General features: G+C 35.4%; 1 long non-coding RNA gene across 2 annotated transcripts; it reads right to left on the minus strand.

The window, feature by feature from the left end:
• Window positions 1–17535: 17535 nt before the first annotated feature.
• Window positions 17536–19010, minus strand: LOC110475256 (uncharacterized). Of its 2 annotated transcripts, XR_013340105.1 has the most exons (3): window positions 18728–19010; window positions 18013–18172; window positions 17536–17640 (listed from the first exon to the last, which is right to left on the minus strand). It is a non-coding gene; the product is annotated as an uncharacterized LOC110475256 (long non-coding RNA). The 2 variants fall into 2 exon arrangements; XR_002466238.2 differs by lacking the exon at window positions 18728–19010 and having other exon boundaries at window positions 18013–18264.
• Between the last annotated feature and the right edge of the window lie 1245 nt (window positions 19011–20255).

A 20255-nucleotide genomic window follows, 5' to 3' on the forward strand; every position in this document is an offset into this window, starting at 1 on the left:
TGTAGGCAGCCTGTCTGGCTGGTATTTGATGGTATACTAAACACAGCATAGACACACCAGCATCATGCTGCTGAGCTTGGCCCCAGTGTTTGAACAAACTGCAAATCAAATTTTGAGCGTGTCCTCCTAAAAGCTAATAGGGATACATTGTCAGATATAACTCAATAGTACAAGTATGATTCAAAATTCTCATTTGCATAACATTTATATGTAATTTTGCTTCTAGGTCAGTAAGTTCCAGTGCAAAATCTGCACTTTGAAATTTAATTGTATATGTCTAATTTCTTCCATTAGTTCATGGAAGGTAACGTAACTATTTGTTAAACCTGAGTTGCCTGAAATTTCTTAAAGACTTGCAGTGAAGCATATGTTTGTATTGTGTGCAAATATCTGGAGAGTAGAGGAAGCCTGACCAGAGCACTATAGAAATGATTCATCTCCTAAGCAGTGTTTCACTGCCCTTTCTTATAGACCATCTCTAGGTTACTCATTCTGGCATTAAAAGTTCTAAGGGTACCCAGAGAGATTTCTATGGGATTTAGTTTTACCACTGCATTTAAAAAAGAAAATTAAAAATTTCTAATAAGACATTCTGCGATTCTATTTTATTAATAAATTATGTGCTAAATTTTGACCAAGTTTAAGCATTGTAGATGCTCATCCTTCTTATTGCATCTTGAAAAGATGGCTGGAAAGGAGTTGCAATTCATTTTTATCTTTAAAATATCATACATAATAAATATATTCATGGCCTGAATTAGCTTTTTTTTTTTCCTTTTCTTTTTTTTTTTTTTTTTTTTTTTTTTTTTAATAAGCCTTTATTCCTTGATTTAAATACAGGTCTGTATTTCTGATTAAGAACATGTGTTAGGAAGCACCAAGGGCAGGTGCTGCTCCCTAGAGAAGGGTGGCCAGCAGCCCAGGGTGACAACAAGGCCAGCAGAGGCAGCAGCCTCAATGAGAATGGTCTGTCCAACAGCACCAGAGTGAGGGAACCACTCATGGAGCAAGTATAACAAGTTCACTGGGATGAGGCATGCCTGGGGTCAGAATCCTTATCCACAGATTGATAGCTACAGCAAAGTCCTGTCATGGATAAATTATGACAATGCATGCTTGGATCCATCTCCCATCCAAATGAGGTTAGGAATTCCTGCTGCAGCTTTTTCCAGCTGGTTCTCAAAGATCTTCAAGGCCAACTGGGGCTTCTGAGATAAATCTTCTTTTCAGAAAGCTGACCTGGAGGGCACTAACTGCACTCCTAGGAAGGTTTTGGCTCTGATAATCTGCTAGACTGAATTGTTACTTTTCCTAGAAGAATGCTCAAGACCATTTTATTTATGAAAAGTATCAGGAGAATAGTGAGAACACACCAACTGAAATTCAGGATAGGCAAGACAGAAGCAAACTATCAAGAACAGAAGCACCTTTCAATAGAAATAAGTGGTGCCTGAGTTTGTCAGTTGTTGAGACATATTGTGCACAGAAATCAAAATTCTAGTGGATTATTTATCCACAACTTCACTGAATTTTTTCTCTGCGATATATAAATTAATTTATTTTTCTGTCAGACAAGGTAGTTGTTTGGGCCTATCCATCTCTCAAGATGACTTTAAAACACAAGTGTAGTGCAAGTCCCATTAGTTACTCTTAACAGGAAAAAGAAATAAAAGGAAAATGTTGTTTCTAAATTAGTGTTCCCAAGTTCCCACTAACCACTTAATGTGATTCAGGAATGTAGGGGGAAATACACTACTTCCATGGGTATCCCTTGAATAATACTTTTCTTATGTAACTGAGGTCCCCTATAATTGGTGACAAAAATACTGCTGTTGACGTTTAAGTTTGCATAATTGATGGGGATATCTCTCTCTGGTAAAATATTATTTTTAAAATTCAAAGGTATTTTATTTGGTAAACTTTGAAGATGATAACCTATTTGCATGCCAGTCTTACACCAATCTACACAAGCAGTTATGGGTTTTGTTCATTGTCTAGAACTAAAGAAAATGTAGTTAAGGCGCATTTGGTGGTACGGACTTTCCTGAATCACTACTATAATAATTCCAGTTGGGTTGTTTATTTTATCTCTTCCACTTAGAAATCCATTTTATATCTTCTGACCATGGTAAAGTGATTGCTGGGATTTCTTCCATTGTTATTGTATAGAAGTCAGTTTATGTTCATCTCATCTTAAGCGTAACTGTCTTGTCAAATAATGTAATTGTTGTATGTTTTATCAAAATATCCAGATTTTGGTCACTGAGGGTAGCTGTCATTTTAGAAGCTGAGTTTAAACGCATTTATTGATATCTCAGTCAAGAACTATTCTTTGTTGAGAACTAGTCTCCCAAAGTTTTCCACATAAGAGATTTTGGTGCATTTCATAGCTCTTGATTTCATAGCATGTGTTGATTAAAGACAAACTTTCACAATTCAGTATTCAACACATTCAAGGTAGTAGGAGCAGAATGTGCTTAACAGAGCAATACATACATTTTTAAGAAGAAAATATTTCCTTAGAATCATAACAGTGGTTTCAAGACACTAAAATGAAATTCAGAAAAGTAGCAGTCTGTTTTTAGGACTTGGAATTTAGAAGTGATTAAAGACAGGTTAAGGTTCACCATATTGTTTTGATGACAATCAAAAGCTATCATTAGCTATTGTTTTCTATTCCAAGGACCTTTGAATTTAAGATTTTCTTTAATGTTACGCTAATTGCAGGCACAACACATCTTTGTAATTTAACATTCTCTATAAAATTTTAGTTTTAGTAATGGTGAAGAAGTTAAAATTAAAATTGTTATTGGTTTGGGTCTGTAGAACATAATTTAAGGAAACTGGAATTCAGGCCACAGCTTGGATTGTAAGTTATAGGAAAGGATTTGCAGAGAAATGTCACCTATAAGCCCAGTGCTTAACACGTGTCTGGTCTGTCTGAACTTGCATTCACCTTAGACCTGTGGAGCACAAACTTTTTCTTCCAGTCAGCCTGTTTGTAACCTCCTTGTAAGTGGAATTGTTTCAGCTTTTCCCCTGCCGACAGCAAAACATAAACATGAGGGACATTAAAATGGAAACAGGATCCTGGTTCTTTCTGTTTCTTAGTTTTACTTAGCAGTGACCTTTAACCCTCATTAAGATACTTTAGAAAGTTTGGGACTCCTTTTTTGTATAGCTCATTGTGGGAATATTTAGGTTTGTTGTGTTGTTTTTGTCTTCAAAAATATATAAATGCCTTTGGGCAGTTGTATAAAACATAAACCCTCACATTTACTTATTCTAAAAAAATATATCTGTAGATAATATTTCACAACAGATGCTCTGGTCATTAGAGACATCCCATAGTTACAAGGCAAACATTAACACTCAAATTTTACTCAAGAGGAATATCAATGCACATCAAAATTTTGTCCAGGGCAAAACATACATTTGTATACATACTAATGGACACAGACCTAAAGCACATATCAGTGTTCAGAAAATATCAAATACAGTTGTTTTATCTATGAAAATATGACTTAGCTTCATGAATACAAAATTGTGTTTTGGAATTTGTTTAACAATTTGCAATGTGTGTCAATGACTAGCTATGTCCTCTGATTTGTTTGGCTTAGAAGATTCCTGACCTCTTGACAAATATATGCATGCCATAGAAACACACAGAAACACTCCAAACATGACTCAATTTAAAAAATATTCCCAAGGAAGTTTGAATATCTGAGGTCTGCAATTTCTAATGTTTCCATAGAGAATTCTTTCCCTTCAGTTAAAAAATTAATCATGCTTCCTCTGATTTAAAAGTGTGGAAGAGGACCTATATTGACATACATGTGACTTCTCTCAGAAAAAGTGAAAAGTGCCACCAAGAAATTAGGTTTTTAGTTGTTGATGGTATTGTCTGCCTCATTGGTCTATTTTTGTATGTAAAATGTAGCAAGATAATAGGAGTTCCTTGCATGTTTTCAGAAACTGCATTTAGGTACCCACTTACGAAGTGAAATTATCTCATCAGAAAGGAAAATACTAAAAATTTTCTTTGACTTTCAGAAAACACCTTCTCAGGGGATTATTTCTTCATCATATTTCTTCTAGTAAAACAGCTAGGAAATTTGTTTCTCTTTGTCACTCTCTGGAATTCTGAATTATCACTCTGTTCCTAAATCCATCTAAAAATCTAATTTAAAAGAATGTTGTATTTTATGCTATATTTTAAGAAAAGCAATTGTATTAAAAATATTTCCCTTCAGTGTTTAATTTTATTTACTTTATTTCCCAGTTATTTCACCTTTCCTCTTTATTATTTTCCTTTCTATTGTTAAAATGAACAAAAGAAGCAATATAAAAAGAGAAAACTGTGAAAAAAAAAGAGTGCAAAAATTCAAAACATCTTTGATTTTCTTTTCCTATATCAGATGGAGAGATTGTTCCATACTCCCTTTGAAAACAAGCTTTTATAAGGATTCCTTTATGTCAGTGTAAAATGTTTTATTTTCCTTATATCTGAGACTGTAGGGTACTTCTGAGATACTGTGCTTTCTCAGATGAATTTTGGTGATATTGTTTGAGGTGTTGAAAATTCTTCTTTGACCATATGTTTGAACAGCTAAATACTTTATTGTTTAAAATGCTTCCATTTCCATCTTGAGACCTTTTGGTTTCAGTATCTACTTATTAGCTCCTATATTTATCTTATTTAATGTGATTGAATGAAGGCAAAACACATTATGTCATAACTTTTATTCTGATATCCAAATTGTTTGGAGATTTAATCTGATTAATTTCCTCCACTTCTTTTAGGGATCTAAAATAACAATCTGCATTCAACAATTATTACAGTGAAATCAGAGGTAAATTTGACCCTACCTCTCTAAATCTGCAAAATTAGGTAGCTCATTTGTCCAAAGTTGCATGTTTTTTTTATTAGTGATGTAGAGCCTTCAAGATTTAGTACACATCATCATAATCCATGAATTTTATGTCTATTAATGGTAACATTTTCGCTTTGTCTTTACTAATATTTGATGGTGTAGATATAATTCTTCATCAATGATTTTACACATTTTAGCTAGTTCAGAAAAGAAAAATCAAAAATCCTGTGCAATGATACCTTTTAAAAAGTGACCTTGTCAAAGTGAGGCATTCTATCTTCAATTAAATTCAGAGTTAGTTGGTCCCACAGGTAATGCTGGAATATATAATGTTAGCTATTATAAGAACTTTGCAAAAGCAGTTTAAAAACCCCTAAAAAGAAAACCATTTATGCTGTGCTGGTTTGTAGAAAAAGAGGGAAGATTTTACCTTTATATTAGTAACTATTTATGAGGTCATTTTTGGAGTGTACTGTTACATAAAACATGAGGTCAGCAAGTAAAGGTAATTAAATTTTAGTAGGAGCAAGAGTCACCAAAAAGTTTTTTCTTTCATCCTAACCCGTCTAAAATACCCATACAATACACCATTAATATCCTTGGAATTGTTAATTATTTCAACCTGAATAGAAGTATCAGTGCTGCTAGCTTAATTTAATATCCTCCTGGAGATTCCTGAAGAATGTATGATTACTTTTATTATTCTGTATATTCAAGAACAACAAAACATCAAGAAAATCAGCTTAAACATGGAAATACAGTTCAGAGGAAGCACCTGTTTTTATCTTGGATGAGAAATTTTCTCTGGAAATTTTCCATCAGAAAGTGCAATTCAACTAATTTAAATTATTTCAGAAGAACAAACCTCTTTCCCTTAAATTTTCTTGCAAAGAAGCCAACATTTTTCTCTTTTGCTCTTTTAGTTATAACTATTTAAAAATTTAATCAATTTTATGTGCATCAGAGAAATTAGTAATTAAAATTTAGTATCAAACTGTTTTTGTATTAATGAGAAAACTTAATTTTATCATAATAAAATATTTCAATGATCCTGAATTGGGATTTTATTTCCCAATAAGAATTTTAAAATTTGAGATTTTGGGGAAAATTTGGAGCAGAAAAAAATCAAAACCCAGCACAGGAAATCCTGGTGTTTTCCTTGAAGCTTATAGATTATTTTTCTATCAGTATCATTCAGTATTTCACAACTCAGTATAGGACCATTTACAATTAAAAAAAAATAGGTGTTCTAGATTTACAGTAACACACAGCACATGTAAGTCTTGTGAAATATTCTATTTCATGGAAGTGTTCATAGGGAATTCTAGAGTTTAACTGAACTGAAAAATCAAGTTTAGTTTTCAGTTTCTAATGCAACTATGTTTCTCAGAAAAAAATAGTCTTCATTTTCTTCATCAGAATAACTTTTAATGGTCAGGAGAAAATTCAATATTGGCAATTGAATTTTATATATCTTTGATATATCTAAATCTCTATCTGCTATCTTAGTGCAAAATTATTTTCTCTCCAATGGATGTTCAACTTTCAAGGAGGTGATGTTTCAGAATGCATCAAACCATCTGGAAAACTGTTTTGACAACTAGATTTAAAAAGCAAAGGTACTATAGCAGATGTTGTACAGTGTGGTATAGCAGGATTTTTAACAGTATATTTTTACAGATATTGATTATAATTTTTAATGAGTGTGGTGACCAATTAATGTTTCTTTGTTCTGGTTTTACCATCGTAGGTCTAGCACCATAAAATGAGAGTGAGCTCTGGGCTTGTTTTTGATAGGTTGAAAATTGTACTGTGAAAAGAGAGATTTTATTTCTGTCTTCTGTTTGTATTCTGATTTGAAAAACTTCAAGCAGCCAATGGTTTCAATAAAGATTTTTCCTCAGTCTGCAAGTAGAATTCTTGATAAGCATGATGAAGTCTCATTGTAAGGATTTTATTTGTCCACATTTAATGTTTGTATACAAATAATTATCAACCATGCTAGATTTCAGAAGAAATAACAGGATACCTTAACTATCTTCAGAGTTTCTCTATATACTCTGATAGCACATCAGAATTTTTAAGCTGATAGATTTGCCCTGTGGACTTGAATCATGCTGAGTATCTATAGAAGAGATTTATTGAATTCTCAGGGTATCTCAGTAGGAAGAGAAGAAGATCTGATCCTTTTCCCTAATATTCCTCAAGTCATTCCTTGCCACCCATACATACATACTTTGTTGCTTAGTAATTTCATGTTGGTTGAAATTCCTATTACTGCGACAAGTGTACATGTCTGTCTTACAGGTATTACCTCCTCTGCTACTGTGACTAGACTGGAGTTTAGTGCAGAGAGGTCAAGAGTGGAAAGAAATGCATACCATTGCACACCCTTTCAGTTTGTCCTTTAAAAAGACTGTATAACACTCAGTTTTCCTTTTTTTTTTTGTAAAAATAGCTAATAATTCATCATCAGTGACTAGCAAGGTCATTGTTCTATAAAGTTGCTAATGTCAAGTGGAGAAAACAAAACAAATTAATTCTGCATCTTTGAAATAGAAAATGCAACTGTAGTTATGAAAATAACACTTTCAGAAGAAATCAGCGTGAGTAATCTCAACAGAAGACAGGTGTTTGACGAGCTTCATCTTATTTGGCATATGGGAATACCTTTCAGTCCTGAGAAGCATGGGAGCATCCTTCTCCATATCTCCACAACTGTACAGTAAGCATGAAGAATTTCATGTTACTGTACACATAATATGAGCAGCTAAACTGGTAACACATTTTCATGATTGTACATTGTGATGATGACTGGACAAGTATTTTGTGATTTGATACTGCTTCTGGCAAAGTGAATGAATGCCAAGATTGCCAGAGCATCAAAGGAAACATTTTTAATTTAAGTATGCATGCTGAGATGCAGCTGTGCCAATACATGCATATTTATTGGATCTGGCCAGGAGGCAAATGTGCAGCTAATTAAGCCATGGTAGTGCTGGCGAAGGTTTGATTCTAAAGGCCTGGGTTGTTGAAGACTTAGCTGAGTTGATTCTGGTGGATATAGAAGCAATTTAAAAATAAAATAACCCTAGGCAATGTTAAACTTGGACACTGATAACCTGGTAGTTAGTTTTCAATGGGATCAGAGGATACACTCTGGCAGTAGGCAAGGCTCAAGAATATCATATTTACCCTATTTCCATACAATTTCATGTTTTAGTTTAGGTAGCTACTCAATGTTGCATTAGGATGTATGACCAAGATGAGCTTAGGAAATAGTTTAGCTCATACTTTGGTGAGCCATGTTAGTTGAATTATAAACAGGACACCTGCATCTTCCCAGATGCTAGTAAACCTCTTCTGAAAAGTTTCTTCTCATCTACAAGCACATAGCAGGTAATCCAGTTTCAGAAAGGCCTCTTCTATGGAAGTTTTGGTACAGTAGATTTGCTAACTATTCCCTACTCTGTGCAAGTTTTGTAAGAAGATGTGCAGTATGATGTTTTGGTGTCTGAAAGGAATGTCTGTGCACTAGAAACTGCACTGAGACACTGCTTACCCCTGGGTAGCTCAATGGCTGACTCTCAGCCTGCACTGGCCAAATTTTAAACAATTGAAAATTACATTAAAAAAATTTATTGTTCTTGTAATTTACATTAAGTTTGAATCTTTATTATTCCAGGTAAAAACATCATATTAAAAATGAGAATTTATAATACTTTCATAATCCCAGGCAGGCAGCATCGCCAGCCTCAGGCTTTAAAAGAGTATGTTCTCATATTCTTCCTAATCACAAGACTGACTTAAAATTCCTGAAGTTTAAAAATAAATGCATAAAAATAAGGATTTATTATTATTATTGTGTTTGCATTTCAGTCTTAGGGTACCCATTTTTAAGGGCTTCCTCCATGACTATGGAGGCAAATGATAGAGTTAAAAAAATTAGTGAGTGAAAACTAAAAATCAAGAGAACTGGAGCAGGTACCCATTTGATTGGGATATTTTACCCCTTCTCATGGGGTCTTATTCTACCTCTTCTTCCATGAGCATGGTTAGTAAATTGGTTATTGAATTTTTTATCCCCCTTGAGCAGGCTGCAAAGGAAGTGTTCTATCTATTCCCCGGCAGACTGTGTTGAGATCAACTTACTCCCTTGGAATGTAACTCAGAGAAGGAAGGGAGGAGACAGGAAGAAATAGCTGAACATAAATTAAATAAACAAATAAATTCTGCAGCCTATTATAACCAAGCCAAGACTGAGCATGATTTGTTTGTTCTGCTTGCCTATGTAAGTTGTGAGGGAATTTTAATTTTTTTTTTAACCTTACGGCATAATATGTGTAGTCCAGCAAACAGTTACTTCTCACAATGTTATTCTGAACAAATTGTTGATTAACCAGAGAAAATAAAACTGAGAACCAGTATCATTCCTTCTTAGTCACAGACTCCCAGCTTGTTTATTTAGTGTCACCCATAGTCTGTCATGGCTGACCTAAAACTATCAGAAACAGCCACAATTGCAGCCAAGCATAAACAAAAATCTGAACTGAAGGTGCAAGGGGACTGCCATTCTAAAGATAAGATCTATTGCTGTAATAGCTCTTGATTATGATGACCAAATTAAAAAAAAAAAAAAAAAAGTAATGGAAAAAAAAAGAGAAAAGACCAAACGGCAAATACACAGACACATTTCTGTTTATTTATACATGAAGGGAGGGAAAGAAATCATTTACAGAGAAGAAGACATATAGAGAATAGGGTTTCATTACATGTCAGTGTTTCTCAACAGTTTATAAAACATGATTTTGTGAAACTAAAGGTTTTCTTGTGGTCGTCTCTGTTTGCTTAATGACATTTTGTAAAGTGATAAAAATCACATGGAGATAGCAGAGAGAGAGAAAGGGAATCTGCCAGATGGTTATCTGTTGGTAGAGTGTTTTTCACCCTTCCTTCCACCTACAGCACAGAAGCCCTGGTTTTACACTGAAGACAGATTTGCATTAGAAGATACCACATATGAATAAAAGTCTCATATATTATGCTTCAGGTGTGTGAAAGATTTGTAAATTGCTGGTGACACAGGTAATGAAGGTGACTCATGTGTGACAAAAGCTGACTAGTTATTTAAAAGATGTGATTTTCAGACAACTTTCAATTTTCATTGTAATCAGTTTCCCTGAATTCATTGGGGTTTCTCTAAAAATAGGGAAAATTTAAAAATATTTAAACACAGACTTTGAACATCCTGATGTATAACCACTGCTACTGTTGTGGGGAAAAACTGCTTGCACTCCTCTCCAGCCATGCCAAGGGCCTGATCACTTGGCCATTTTAAAGGTCAGTTCCTGTCTTTAGCTTAATGCTCAGTATGTTACAGGGTTTCATTCCTTATTGTTTAAGTAAATTAAATCTTCAAAGCTCAGAACTTCAGTGGAGGTAGATGTGGGAGTTTGTGCTTTAGAAGTAGTCTGCACTTTTATTAACATTTGATGAACAGATTAAAGGATGGAAGAATAATAATGAGATTATTCTAGTAGTGTATTTTTTTTAAATGTGTAAATTCAAAGTTCTATTAGCAAATAGATGTCCTGAGAAATTTTATAAATATGCATATTTCAGAAATTATTTTGATTTGACCCATATTTCTTAAAAACTCCTGAAAATGTAATTCTTTGTTTTCTGCAATTAACAACATCATAGATATGTTATGGTTTAATTCTTCCATATTTCCTCTCTATCTTTCTTTATTAATTTCACTTTTTTTTTAATCAAGCTGCATTGGCTATTTAGTAGCATCAATGGTCTATTCAATCCCAGTTCTTAGATACTTAGAAAGTACCCAAATGCTAGTCATGCACCAAAGCTTCTCACATACTAGGAAAAAACCTGATAACTATAGCGCAGCATTAACTTTCACTTATAATCCAACTTAAAAATTCTTACATATTGGTTTAATTGAACACTTTGGCAGAGGGAATAACTTTCTGACCATTCTGTTTGACTGGAAAGAACTGCATTGTTCTGTGTTCTGTATAGGAGAAATGCACAAAGCATTGGAAGCTTAGGCATATTGATTAAAAAGCAAACAAACAAAGTAACCAAAACCCACCACCCCCTCTTATTCGGTTTTAAAATTAATAAAAATTCTGCTTGGAGCTAATGTGAGGTATTTAATATTTATTTGTTAATTATTCCTCACTTTTCTTGCCCTGCAAAGGATATATCTTGACTTTAGCCTTTACAACAAAATGCATTTTGGAACTCTGATCTTAAAAAAAACCCAACCAACCAAGAAACCAACAAAAACAAACAAACAGCCAACCAAACAACCAAACAAACATGGATATGGGGAAGACATCAAAGAGTAGTATTTCATGGAAATTTCAAATTCACATTTTGTAATTTCCTGGACAGGAAGAATGCTCTGGAAAAGTCCCTTAAGGTAAAAACACTATGCATCTGTGCTCAATGTATGCCCAGAAATACATTTTTAATGAAAGGAGTTTAGGAGGAATGTATTAGAAGGAAGTGTTGAGTGCTCATCTACTCTTATTTATTTCATTACAGGAGAAGATATCAATTTGAGAAAAGCCATGTGGAATTTTTTGCTTATATTTGTATACTCAAAATGCAACATTCTTTATAATTGTCATTGGAAACACTGTTATTTGGGTCTGCTGTGACTGTCCAATGTTCATCTGCTGACAGGAAAAATGTCTTCTGGAAATTGTGTGGGTTTTATTGACCCAGAAATAGATCTTGACTACTTTTGGTGGGTTAAATAAGGAAAAAGGAATTCTTTCTGGCAAACAAACCTCTGTAACTCTGGTATGAAGATCCCTAAGTATCTGCAAGCTGGCTGAAGGAATACATTGCTTCCTCCAGGGTGACATTATACCTTAACTGGCAGCAGTTTAGCCCAGACTAGCAGGTTTTTGCATCAACCTGTCTTCCTGGGTTACTTACCAGGGCCAGGTTTGGCTGTAGACTTGAGTATTCTGTTGAAAGCAAAAGCTTAAGAAGAATTTAGATATCAAGGTACTTAGCATGAATACATGCACTTTAATAAGTCGGCTGCAGAGAGCCAAATGCTTTGTGAGGGTAAAATGTCATTGCTATGGTTTTCCATAGGAGGAAATGTTAACCTTTGTCCTTCTAGCACTTGCTGCTTCTGGCATTTTTTCTCAATGAGGACATTTGTGAAGCTAGGAAAGATCCAGGAAGGAGAAGGAATTAGAACACATGCAGAGCTCAGTACAGAGGTGAAATAGAAGCTTTCAGCAGCACAGAGCCACAGTTCTATACTGTGGCTGAAAGTTGTTCACCCTTGAAAGCTTTTCAGTGGTCAGGCTGAAATATGCATCTTGGTGAGTAACTAGTGAACAAGTGTCAGTAGCAGTAAAAATGCCAACACATTTCACAATTCTTTTGACTTTCTTAACACAGACAAGCATGTTTACTGAGGTTTATTTTGCCAAGGTACTAAATAGATAATGCTGAGAATACCACATAACTATATGGTGGGTACTGACTCTATACCATTATTTATTCCAAAGCCTCAGAGTCAGTTCTTATTTGCAAATGACTTGGGATAGCAAGGAGCTGATGAATAACTATGCCCTGCCATTTTTCAGTATATATAGCATCCTGCAGCTTTTGTAAATATATGTAGAATTACTTTATTCACTATTTAGTGAATTAATTCTTCTACATACCAATTATGATTTCTTTTGGCCAGTCTAGTATCCAGTGAATACACAGGCTGAGTGTATTTTTTTACAATGTCAAAAAATCACTATTATCTATGATTTTCAAATGGTGATTTGCAAAGAATATGTTGTCCATAAAGGCAGTGGCTCTTCAGTGTTTGTTGCTGCTTCCCCTTGTTTTCAGCTGCTTCATTGCAAAAAAAAAAAGAAAAAGTACAGCATTCAAATAGTGCTCTCTTTTTTAGCAAGTAAGTGTTGGAATTGCCATAGACATGTAAAACAATTGCAAATGAAAAAGGAAGGAGCCCATGATAGAATCTCTTCATTAAGATATATATTACAGAATATCACATTTGATTTCTTTATAAAATCAAATTACTCAGACACTGGAAATATAGGAAAACTGTGTAATATTATTTACCTTTTTATCAGAGTCTCTTTATTCTTTCCACACATTAAAATATATAGAGAGAGTCTGACTAGATTTTGGCTCATAGTATTTGGGTTAGTCTTAAAAACGGCAAAACTTTGTGTTAGTTCATCTGCACTTAGTTTTAGTTCAATCTGTGTTTAGTTTTACTGTGGCAAACACAATAAACATGATTATATTTCTCATTAGCTATTTGGGATTATTCTGAGCAAACTAGAAGAAAAGGTTTGTTGCCTTTTTTTTTAACTTACACTTTTTAAAGCTATATTTCCCTGGTTTTAGAATTTTATAACTTGACAGGAAAAAAGTGATTTTTCTTGAAATTGCAAACAAGGTCTCAACTGGAAAAAAACACTCCAAATTTCAAAATACTGTGTCATATTCAAATAATCAACTAATCATAATGAAGTTTAATTAGAATGGGATGCCTCTTATAATGGACAAGTGTCTTCAGTATTCAGCATAGTTTCAGAGCTAGGCTGTGTTAGTTCAGGAAGCTGCCAGTGCCTGTACCTCAGCAAGCATTTCACCTCATGCTCACCTCAAACATGTGACCCGATTCCTGGATCATGAGTGAATTTCAGAGTATGTTGTTGAGTTGAAAATTTAAGCCCTGTGCTTCAAGAATAAATCCACTTTTTTTGTAGTTTCTGATAGCTTTAGGCTTGGAACAATAAGAATGTATACTAGAATCCAGCATTTTGTTAAACACTTTCTACAACTAATGTGATAAAATTACTGATTTATGTGGAAGCAGCTCCTGGTGTGTGACCTTACCCCATTCTTCTCTTCTTCATTAAATATGTTTATTCATCCAGCCATATATGCAGATAAGGATGCTTCTTTGAAAACAAAATGCATGTTGCTTGAGGCGCCTTTTATTTCATTAAAGTTGGATAAATAAGAAGTCCTAGTTTAGCACAACAAGTCATATTCTGGTCTTGATAGACTAATGTCTCGGCAAGATATTAATCCACAACTGATGAGAAACTTTTTTTGAATCTGTTTGTTCCAGAAATAATGTACTTTCTCCACACCAAAATCCTTCTTCCTTCCATAAAAGAAAATCATTATAATAAAAAAAAACATTTATTTATTTCAAGTAAGTTTCTTAGATGAATCATACTTGAAACTTCATGGCAGAACGATGAATAACCAAATTTCAGATTACAACTTTTGATTTAAAGTTTCTTTTGCATTTTGATCCAATGTTAAGAAACTTGGATGTTTTTTGCAATTTTCTCAGAAAAGCTTTTTTCTTGATTAATAGGTGCAACAAAATTGGAACTTTTTACAAAGTAAATAAAACAGTGGTTTCTCAGTTTTCCTCTTCTTCCCTTGTAACTCACTGCATAAACATACCTACAAGCAGCTATAAAAATAACATTCAACATCATATGAAGTTCTTTCCTAATACATCAATATTTTGTTCAGGCTGCAACTGTGGTAAATATTTCTCTCCCTTTCTGCTCCCTCCCTTCTCCAAATCTTGGGTGTTTTCTATGATTCTGTGTCATTGTGAGTAAAATGTCAATATGTGTAATGACACAGCACAGTGAAAACACATATTTTCATATTCATGTAAACTCATGTAATTGTAAATTAGGCTGTGCCACCCGCTATCATAACATACTTCATGTGAAAAGATGCTAAATTTACTTGACCTACTTTCATCTTCATGTTTAGGAAACAGGGTATAAGAAGTAAACAAAGTAGTTGTGCCTCATGCAGGAGATGATTATTGTTCGAATTTATGATTCATGCCTTGAGCAAAATTTTGTTTGTCGTCTCATTTGCAACCACAATTTATATCTTTACTAGGGATATACAGTGTGTTTGGGAGGTTATATATTAGGCATTCTTTGTACAGGGACAGTTTTCTAGCTTTGGGTATAGTATTTGCTATGTTTCTGGTAGCTATAAAATTTTTTTGCGTAACATTTATTGTAGTAAATATGAAATTTTCAAATTTTTTGATAATTGCAATTCCCTCAAGGAATATTTACATCAATGCACTTGTTACAGCTAAATCAAGCTAGTATTTAAAAGAGTTGTTAATCCTACAAACAATGAGTCATAAATGCAAGTAGTTACTCTTTCAGTAATTCCTATTTTTAATAACAAGTGTTTCATTTAAGTTAATCTGTATTTTTAACCCAATCTAAATCAAATATTGTTAAACATTTCTGAAGCCCAATGAAGTAATCTTTTCAGAGAAGGATGCTAATTGCAGAATTGTTCTATTATCTGGTAAAGCAGACTGAATAAGCTTAGGTCTGTTAAACAAAAATCTATGAAGGATGTAGATTTGGAGAAATATTTACAATAAGACAGGGGGAAACAATAGATTGCCAAATATATAATAATGCACTACCACAAAACAGTAATTAAAAAATAGACTTTTCTATCTTTAATGTTTATGAATCTATTATTCTCTTTCGGTTGCTGTTTACTGTGACATTCCTGTGAGCTGTCAGATAAAGCCACAACTGATAGAATCACAGATGATATACCTGATCCTTTTTCTTTTTTATTTTAGTGCATCCTTTCTTCCAAATGCAGATTCTTTACAGATAAATTCTGGTTTTGAGTTATAGAAATAGAGTTACTAACCCTCAGGTGGCAAGACTGCAATAATTTCACCTTTTTGTTTTGTCTTTCAGAAGGCAGAAAATTCTAATCATAACCTGAGGAGTAGGGGGGTTTTAATTAGCCATGGGACATCGATGGAAATCTATACTCCAGGAGGATTGCACACGGATCCTGACACTTCCAGCAAAAAGACACAACATCTGTCCCTGTCCCAGATTTTCTGAGCTCACTGTCTGCCCCAATACCTAATTCCTAAAAGGCTGGTGTTCAGGAACTCTCACTGGCCTCCTTTTCTTTGCCTAAATAATGGTTGTAAAATTTAGTGAAAGCAAGGTGTGTTGTACAGTGCCTACTAGTTCTACTACCAGCCTTGCAGTTCTTTCTTTCACCTCCTAAATCTGTGGACTCCTGACTTCATTAAATTATTATGGAGACTTAGACCTGTCATGGTGCCCAAGAAGAAAGCAGTGAAGATCTCAACTTGTACCCTCACCTTTAGTACTCTTTAAGCTCAGGAAGTAAACCAGAGCACCCAGTATCTAATGGGTAGTGAAAGACAAAATCTTTTGCCTTCTTGTCCTCCTTCCAACCTTCCACTCCACCACTGTGGGAAAAAAAAGAGGGTTCCACAGTGGTGGTCAAGGTGGAGGTGGTGACCCATGTTCCTCAAATGGGAATTTAGGATGAACTAATTTCTCCATCTTTGTTCTGCTCCTTAAGAGAACTAAGCAGCAAGTCTCAACAAACTCATGTTACTCAAAGACATTGATACATGAGAGAGTAGAGTCTTACTGACTAGTCTAAAGGAGCATGCCAAATTACTTTTCAAAGACAGAATCATTTCACCTACTTGTGAGAGCTAAATTTCAAGAATATTAAAAGGAAGAAAATTACTGCATGATAGGGAGCTGCCATTGTAATATGTGCTGCTTAGTGCTTGAACATTGTAACTGTCAAGCTGATTCTATTATGAAAAAAGGAGTAATTTAACATTATTTAATATTCACAATATGCACATATTGAATGGAAGTGTATGTAGAATGTAAGGCCTTATTTCAGCATAAATGAAATTTTAATCACAGGAGTACTTCTATTGGTTTTAATAGGATAACTTATTCTCACTTTTATGCATGTGCATAATAAATAAGAAGTTACTAATGAATATGTTTAAAAATCACTGTGGTATTACTTTCAAGAAAGTATTACTTTCAAGAAAATATAGAAGATATTCTAACTTTTCAAGTGCTTCTTACCAAGTTTGTGGGATTGATTCTCCATTCCACATTGCCTACCAATGTTTTATTCTGTTAGCTATATCAGGGCCTTCCTTTGGTACATGGGTAGCATGAATATAAATGAGAACAAAATTTAGTTTAATTTGGGTATTTCCCACGTACTGAAGGTTTAATGCCATTACAGCAAGTTAGCTGACTAGTGCTCAGATGAGAAAGATGGAAAATATAGGAGGGTGTGTGTAACTGTAGAACTGACTACTTTGCAGATTGATGCTTGAAGTGTACAAGACATGGCAAATAGTATCATGATTTACCTTAATGTTCTGGTACAACACATTAGGAATATCAGTCATTTTGGAAAGGTGCTCAGAAAATTCCTGTATGTTCTCCAAGGATCTACAGATAGCCAATAATTTACAGAAATCCTATCATTTTTGGAGCCTGCCTGCCAGCACCATTTTTGTCTACTTTGAGTCCTGTCAGGTTTCTGCTTCTGCATTTTGTTCAGTGATTGCAATGTGATATACAGAGATATCTTTGGGAGTAGAAAGTGGCACCTAAGATTTGCTCACCCTTGTGTCATCTCCAGCCCCTCCACAGCTGCATAGGTAAGAGCCTACCAGCTTGTTCTCTACTGCACCCTTTTCATCTGGCCTTATTTGCTGTATAACAGTAAAGCATTGGCAGAGTAGTTGAGGGATAATTTATTATTTATTTTATTTTATTGAGAAGTAATTCTGTTTATGGGCTGCTTCACTCCAGCTAGGTGAAGTATCTTCTTAGTAAGGACTGTAAGACTGAAAAGAGAGAGAAGTTGCCAGTAGTGACAATAAAATAGCAATGCTGATTTGTTATATGAAATCTATATAATTTATAAATGGAAATACAACAAAGAGACCAAATTAAAGGTGTAAATACAGATGTTCATACCCAAAAAGATTTTAGAAAATTAGTTTTCTAGATTATAACTTTTTTTAGTAGTAAGTGCAAATATTAGGAGAGTGACATGAAGATCGCTGAAGGCATTAGGTCTAATCACCCATGTTTCTTCCATAGAATAGGAAAACTGTAGCAATATCTTTTAAATTACAGGCTTAAATATCTGCAATAGCAGTGCAACTTTTGGACTTCAGCAAGTATTTTTAACGTTGCAGCCTTTACATAATTACCTTAATGTGAAGAAAGGCATATCATGCTCCATTGCTCCTTGTGTGAGCTTTAAGGAAAAAAAAAATCTTTCCATAAAAAGCTTCTTAGCTTCAATTGAGCAAAAGAGTTCATACGGGGTCTGCAGTTGCAGCTCATAATTCCTGTAGACAGGTTAGGTTGCTGTGTGATGATCGTAATGAAGTTACATAAAGGCGTTGGACTAGATAAAGCAAAGCAGCCGCCGGATGAGCTCTCCGGGCGAGCGGAGCGGGCGCGGGAGCCCGGCGGTGCCCGGCGGTGCCCGGCGGTGCCGGGCCGCGCTGTGCCCGGCGGTGCCCGGCGGTGCCCGGCGGTGCCGGGCGGTGCCCGCGCTGAGCCCGCGCTGCGCCCGGCGGTGCCCGCGCTGTGCCCGCCCGCGCTGTGCCCGCGCTGTGCCCGCGCTGTGCCCGCGCTGTGCCCGCGCTGTGCCCGCGCTGAGCCCGCCCGCGCTGTGCCCGCGCTGTGCCCGCGCTGTGCCCGCCCGCGCTGTGCCCGCGCTGTGCCCGCGCTGTGCCCGCGCTGTGCCCGCGCTGTGCCCGCCCGCGCTGTGCCCGCGCTGTGCCCGCCCGCGCTGCCGCCGCGCCCGCCGTCCGCAGGTGGCAGCATTGGCAGCGCTTGCGGCGCCTCGGCAGCTGCCAGACCTCCCCCACTCGCAGCGCTGTGTGATCAGGGCTGAGCTAAACATTGCATACTCACGTCAGGTGAAATAAAATGGAGTTTTTGGGCCGCAAATTAGGCTGTGTTTCTTCGGAGTTTTATTCCTTTTCCTTTTCCTTTTCCTTTTCCTTTTCCTTTTCCTTTTCCTTTTCCTTTTCCTTTTCCTTTTCCTTTTCCTTTTCCTTTTCCTTTTCCTTTTCCTTTTCCTTTTCCTTTTCCTTTTCCTTTTCCTTTTCCTTTTCCTTTTCCTTTTCCTTTTCCTTTTCCTTTTCCTTTCCTCTCCTCTCCTCTCCTCTCCTCTCCTCTCCTCTCCTCTCCTCTCCTCTCCTCTCCTCTCCTCTCCTCTCCTCTCCTCTCCTCTCGAGATTTAAAGGTCATTTTCTTGTGAATGCATCAAAATCTCCACCCCATCTAAGGAAAAGAAAAAAACCCACAGGACTGAGTGAGACACTTACTGTCTGTACAAACTTGACTTGGCATTCATCATGCTTTCTTTGTTATGGAAAATAGAACCTTATTGTGAAATGATCTTCCCTACTGGAGAAATACATTCTGTGGGAGTCATTACTCTCTCAGGCTTAAAATTCATGACTTCCAGATTTCTCATGTGTGTATTTATTTGATTCAGGATAGAGATTTTTGGGAGAGATTGGGGTGGGGGGTGTACGGGTTTGTTTTGGTTTTGAATTTTGTGGGGTTTTTTTGTTGCTTGTTTTTTTGAGAGCTCTAACAGTCCCAGTCATTGGATGAGTCCTGTTTCCACTGATCTTTTGGCTTACTATCAAAAAGCAGAAAAAATCCCTACATTTCACAATACTTGAAGATTTTTTTCAAGATAATCTGACACTGAGTATTGCTTTTCCTTTTTAAAAAACATTTAAGTTTGCTTTATTTATTACACTTCTTAAAGTTAGCAGAACTATTGGACATCGAAAAGACTATGCAGTGATCCCTTTTTCATTACATATATTTTAATGTACTATTTTCATTACATTTTTCTTTATGTGCCATGTTCTTTGATGTTGTCATTAAAGACATCATGAGGTCATACTTTTTCTACTCCTTATTCCCTTTTCCCATTCCTCTTTCATTTCCCCAGGGAAGGAAATTCTGAAGTAGAGGTTGAAAAAATGGTTTCAGTATTACAAAAAATATAAGCCAAAGTTGTTTCCTTAATAAATAGAATTAGATATATATATTGCATTTTCAAGAGCTAGTACTGATGTTGGGACCAGCTCCTTAAATAAAATAGGACCTCTGTAGTCTCTGGAGAGAACATGCATAAAGCAAAGTAAATGATTTTCTGTCAACACTAAGTAGACAGGTGCTTACATTGAACAGCATTCTAATATGTCTCTGAATATTTATGTCTTCTTTTTCAAATGCATTGCCCATGAATGTCACAGCTGTCAAATGTCTGTATACAAGAAGATAAAAAATGAAATTAATAAAAGGCAGATCAACATTTCATTTGTTTAGGCCACTTCTTCATACAGCATTTTACAGAGGTTAGTGATGTTGAGATGCTTGAGTATACTGGCATATTTTAAGGGCTGAGTGAAATGCA

This window comes from Lonchura striata, chromosome 6 (assembly GCF_046129695.1).
Source record: "Lonchura striata isolate bLonStr1 chromosome 6, bLonStr1.mat, whole genome shotgun sequence".
NCBI classification, from domain to species: domain Eukaryota; kingdom Metazoa; phylum Chordata; class Aves; order Passeriformes; family Estrildidae; genus Lonchura; species Lonchura striata.